The following is a 4,969-nucleotide window of genomic DNA, read 5'->3' as shown; positions in this document are numbered from 1 at the left end:
GGAGTTTCAGAAACGGTTAAGATTAATATAATTAACACAAAACTATACATTTAAGTAATTGTTTATATGCTGCTCAGGGCATTCAAAAAATGACAAATTATTAAATGCCCATAATATAGAGAAGTGAGTTTACTTAGAGTAGAGCTAGATTATGTAGTTCAATTACCTGGTTTTATAATTCATTAAAAAGCTTATTCCTTCAAGAGGCCTTATGGGCAAGTGTGAGTTATCCTCCAAAGAGCATAGTGGTCACAATGGTTTACATGGATATATGGAATGACTTTATTTGAGGAAGAAAGTCAGTTCTCCAGAGTTTGGGAGAATTGGGTGTTGAATGGTAGGGACCTGCAGCCCACTCCTCTGAACCATCCACGTGTTATGAAATCCTGAAAGAGGAAAGCTGCAGGAATTTATGTCCCAAGGAGACTGGTTCTGGATCATGGAACTTGAAGTCCTCAGGAGCCTCATCCCAAAGCTTGGTATAAAAGGCGGAGCTCAAGATGACACGACAAAGAGAGGTACACTGATGGAAACAGACATGCTTCTCCTTTCTCCTGGACAAAATAAATCCAAACATTTTTGTATGATTTCAGGGTAGAAAAAGAAAGTCTCGGCTGGGTGTAGTGGTTCGCACCTGTAATCCCAACACTTTCGGAGGCCAAGAGGGGAGGGACACTTGAGGCCAGGAGTTCAAGACCTGCTTGGGCAACAAAGTGAGTCCTCTTCTCTACAAAACACTAAATAATAATAATAATAATATATTAACTACACATGGTGGCATGTGCCCATAGTCCCAGATACTCAGGAGGCTGAGGCAGGAGAATCACTTGAGCCCGGGAGATGGAGACTGCAGTGAGCTCTAATCACACCACTGCATTCCAACCTTGGTAACAGAATGATACCCTGTTTTTTGTTTTTTGTTTTCTGTTTTTTTAAAAAAAAGAAAAAAATAAAACTTCTCCAACTTATCACCTTCCCACCTACCCCCCATCTCCTCCAAGGAATGACATCAAAATGCCCAAGACCAGATCTTGTATCAACCCTGACAAGTGGCCAAATTTGGTTAGAAAAATAAAGGAATGTGATATTTCATGCACCTTAGGTTTTATACCACAAATTCATGGTAAATTCCAACTTATAATTTGGTATACTCAAGGGAAATTATTTTGGAATGATATACCTGTAAGTATTTGGTTGCTGTCTCTTGCAATGGGATAGAAATTAGGAAGGGCTTCAATTACTTGTGTAGCTTTTTCATAGGATTTGAGAAAAGTGAAAATATGCATTGCTTTTGTAATAAAATAATAATATGTTACCATTAGGGAAAAACGATAAACCCACAGAAATAGCTCTTTCTATTTAAGTTGTCAGTAATCCTTCGACAACCTCCCAGACTTGAATAAGAGCCTGTTTGTTATTCTCCTGATGGTTCTAGGACTATGTGTCCAGGTATACTGGAACTACAGATGAGTCAGTAGCTGCTGCCTATGAAAATTGCCCCTGTTTCTGGCCCCCTCCTAAGTGGCCCCACCCATCAAAGCATTACCTTTTCAAGAGCTAGCCTGGAACGGAGCAGCAGGGCTGTCAGCTTCACAAGCTCTTCCTCAAAGCACAGAAGAAATATGCTTTCACAGGCAGTTGTTCAGGTAGCTCAGGTGTCAATTGTTGGCTCATCTGTCCAGAAAGTCTTTCCAGGAACTATCTGAGGAGTAAGCTCCATGTTTTTGCCACATCACCCTGTACCTCTGGCCATATCTGCTCAGGACCTGACACCTAACTCAAAGGAAGGCAAACTGATTTTGTCTACCAGGAATTTGTCATTGAAATGAAAAGAGTGGGCCCCAGTGGTTTCAGACATGCAGACTTAGAATTAGAGGCACCAGAGAAAACTTAAAGCAGAAAAAGAAGAAAGCAGCCAGGCAGAGGGAAGCTGAGTGAGAAGTAGCAGGGATTGGAATATTAGTCTTTATGGCACAATGGTGCCAAATTCCATTGTTTGCCCAAGGCCCACAGTCTTTGGGTTCTGTGAGGAACCCCTGTGGTTTGTAATAATATCCTTTATTTTGCTCAAGTGAAGTCTAATTGTTTTCAGTTGCTTATAATCAAAAGATCCTTAAAAATGTGGGTAAAATGTTCACCTACCCATGGTTTCAGTAATCAAGGAATTCTCATTTGGGAGGGTCTATAAATGGAAAAAAATTGTCTCAGCTTTCTCACATATAATAAGGGTTCTAATACTATTCTTCCCTGCTGATATTATGAATTTGTAGGAAAAAACCTAAGGCTATTAAGGTATTTGCCAGAGATAATGAGCAGTATGATTGTTGTGATGGTCTGACAACCCTGTGTAGACCATTTAGGTCATCCCCTGTTCTTAGGCTCCCTGGCCAGCCGGAGTTGATGCTACGCTATCCCACCTTAATACATCTCCTACAAAGGATAACGGCATTAGACTTCCCAGACTAAAATAAAAATAAACTACACTGTTACTGTCAGGAAACAGAAGGGGGCACCCTAAGAATATTTAGTAGTTGCAAACAGTAGCTCTAACATCTTTAAATACAATGAATGCTTTCTCTCAAGCATAGGAAAACAAAGCATGGTCAATTTTCCAACTAAAATTATTCTATGGAGCCACATGACTAAGGGATAAAGATTAAGAGTGCCTAAGTCAATCTCTGAGAAAAAAGCAAAGATTAAAATGAAGCTTACTATCTGTCAAACATGACAGATAGAAACAAGATATTCCTCCAAACATAACCTAATTTGATTGTCGCAATGGTTTAGAAAAAAAGAGTGATCAGAAACTATTGCTTCTATTAACTGAATATGAAAAGAGAGTCAGAGAAGGAAAAATAAAACAAACTTTTATGAAATAATTTCTATATGCCAAATGCATGCTTTATGAACATGATTTTATGTTCTATAACAACCTAAAAAGTAGGTACTCAAAATTTTCCTCAAACCTCCAGTAACTAAGCAATTCTCTCCCCCAGTCATTTTTAACTAGCAGTTAATCCAGATGGTTTTCTCAGTATTAATAGACCTGAAATAAACAGGAAAATCATTTAAGAAATCATTAAATTAAACAGATGGAATAGAAAAGGAGGCAGGAAAGATGATGGTAAAATAAGGAATAATATGGGGAAGCATAGAAGAAATGGAGGAAGGAGGGGTGATATGGTTTGGCTGTCTACCCACCCAAATCTCATCTTGAATTGTAATAACCACCACGTGTCAAGGGCAAGGCTAGGTGAAGATAACTGAATCATGGGGACAATTTCCCCATACTATTCTCATGGTAGTGAATAAGTCTCACAAGATCTGATAGTTTTATAAATAGGAGTTCCCCTGCACAAACCGTTTTGCCTGCCTCCATGTAAGATGTCCCTTTGCTTTTCCTTAGTCTTCCGCCATGACTGTGAGGCCTCCCCAACCATGTTGAACTGTGAGTCCGTTAAACCTCTTTCCTTCATAAACTACCCAGTCTCAGGTATGTATTTCTTAGCAGTGTGAGAACAGACTAATGCAAGGGGGGAAAGGGAGGAATGGAGAAGAATGAGGAGACAGAGCAGAGCATCCAAGAGAAAAGGATCAGAAGCAGAGGAGTAGGATTGGAAAAAAATAAAATAAAAGCTTCTCCTGAGCTGCCTTTAAAAAACCCTTCATGAATCTGAGTGACCAACCTTTTCTCTATTTTTATACTCTCCAACAGTCCAAATATACATATTTCAGAAGCTGCAAAGTGGCATCAGACAATGTCAACATAGGCTACAATATCCACTTCTAGGAGTGAATGTTTAGGAGGGAAGCAAATGCTGCTATGAGATAGGAGAACAATCAAAGGAGGGATATTGACTTAGCAAGCTCTGAAATCAGCCTTCACTGAAAGGTTTTACTGTCTCCAGCTGTACATTAGTTAATGAATATGAAACATTGACTCACGGGTGGCCCCACAGGTAGTTAGGAAAGCAATCTCATTTCAAACCTGTCAATTGCACAGAGACAGAGTGTGGGTGGGTGGGGAGGCAGATGGCCCTTTATCCCTTCCTTTACTTCCAACCGGAGCCTCAGACTTAAGTAGATTTTTGGATCTAGATTCTACCCCCTACTAGGTGGGGCAGGTCTTGAAATAAAGACAAGGTGGGTTGAGGTGTGAGGGCATCTGTTTCCCTGCTATCTAAACACTTCAGAACACGAATAAATTTAATCCCAATGTTTGCTAACCATGGTAGATAAAATATTTTTTTAAATGAACTCATGAATTTCTTTTAAAGTATATTTGGAGAAAAATTAACTTGCATATAAAGCCTTCAATTTTGCAAATATTAGAAAGAAGCCAAAGGATACATTTATATTTTTTAAAGTAAAATAGATATGTGAAAATTATAAAAAGACAAAAGCATGCAGAGATGACTATAAATATTGAGGCTAGAGTATGAATGGCTGAAGTTTGAGAAATTATGATTTAGGATATAGCACAGTTAAGATGAGTAATCATGCTTGATAAAAAATAATGGGTGAATGGATGAGTAGATTAATGGTTGGTTGAGTGAGTGTGTAGATAAATTAGGAGTGTTGAAGTAATGAGGGAATGGGTAGACGAATGTATTGGCAGGTGTGTAGATGAATTGAAAGTATTGAATAGATGGATGAATATATGAATGGATGGTTGAATAAATGGATGGTTGGACAATGGTGAAATGTGTCATAAATCAGGAGTGTCCATGTGAGATATACCCTTAGGTTAATTATTTGCTAGGGCAAACTGGGTGCCATTGGGTTGAAGGAAAATGGAAGTAGAAATGATCCTGTCTGGTTCTCAACTAGTGACCTCAATAGTAGGTATAGGGAGATCTCTTCACAGGTGAGCTGGCAACCTATGATTAACTGAAAGGTTTATTCTGCTAATGATCTTAAGATTTCAGCAAAATTGTTAAGAGTGTTGCTTCTGGAGTTATATTTTCCA

At 38.8% G+C, this 4,969-nt stretch overlaps 1 long non-coding RNA gene across 1 annotated transcript in view; it reads right to left on the bottom strand.

Moving 5' to 3' along the window:
• Window positions 1-258: 258 nt before the first annotated feature.
• Window positions 259-4,969, bottom strand: part of LOC105483259 (uncharacterized) — a 5,169-nt gene continuing 458 nt past the window's right edge. The window contains exons 3-4 of the long non-coding RNA XR_988135.2: window positions 1,547-1,702; window positions 259-554 (exon numbers count right to left, since the gene is read on the bottom strand). This is a non-coding gene — a long non-coding RNA (uncharacterized lncRNA). The remainder of the gene's footprint in view (window positions 555-1,546; window positions 1,703-4,969) is intronic.

This window comes from Macaca nemestrina, chromosome 2 (genome assembly GCF_043159975.1).
Source record: "Macaca nemestrina isolate mMacNem1 chromosome 2, mMacNem.hap1, whole genome shotgun sequence".
Lineage (NCBI taxonomy): Eukaryota > Metazoa > Chordata > Mammalia > Primates > Cercopithecidae > Macaca > Macaca nemestrina.
Note: the sequence above shows the minus strand (reverse complement) of the source record. Positions and strands in the feature narration are given on the sequence as shown.